This window comes from Squalius cephalus, assembly GCF_949319135.1.
Source record: "Squalius cephalus genome assembly, chromosome: 8".
Taxonomy (NCBI): Eukaryota; Metazoa; Chordata; class Actinopteri; order Cypriniformes; family Leuciscidae; genus Squalius; species Squalius cephalus.
The window spans coordinates 41,320,734-41,321,246 of NC_137129.1; positions in this window are offsets into that span (position 1 = coordinate 41,320,734).

Below are 513 nucleotides of genomic sequence, written 5' to 3' on the forward strand. Positions count from 1 at the left end.
ATTAAGAACTGAAATGTGAAGCGCCAGCTGTCTCTCGTATATAAAGCAGAGAAGGATCACTGCCAAAAAATTACTTCCTTCCTCAGTATTTTTGGCTCGTTTTCCAATACAAAATATCTAAACATTCTTAAATCAAGATACATTTAATGATGAAGCAAAATGATACCAGATTACTAGTATTGTTTAATAGAAATGCATCAGTTAAGTGACTTGATGCTTAAAAAACAAGAATACAATATCAGCCAATGGGGTTAGAAAAAGATAGTTTTCCTTTTAAACCAAGTTTATTTTTCTAATTAGCAGTTTTTTTCTTTCATGTTTTAAGCATAAATTCACCTTAATTTTATTTATTTATTTATTAATGTCCCCCTGTAGTAAATTTTCTGTAAAGCTGCTTTGAAACGATGTGTATTGTGAAAAGCGCTATACAAATAAATGTGAATTGAATACATTTATCCCTTAAATCTCATCTTTGATCACCAAAATGACATATTAACCATGTTTAAACGATTT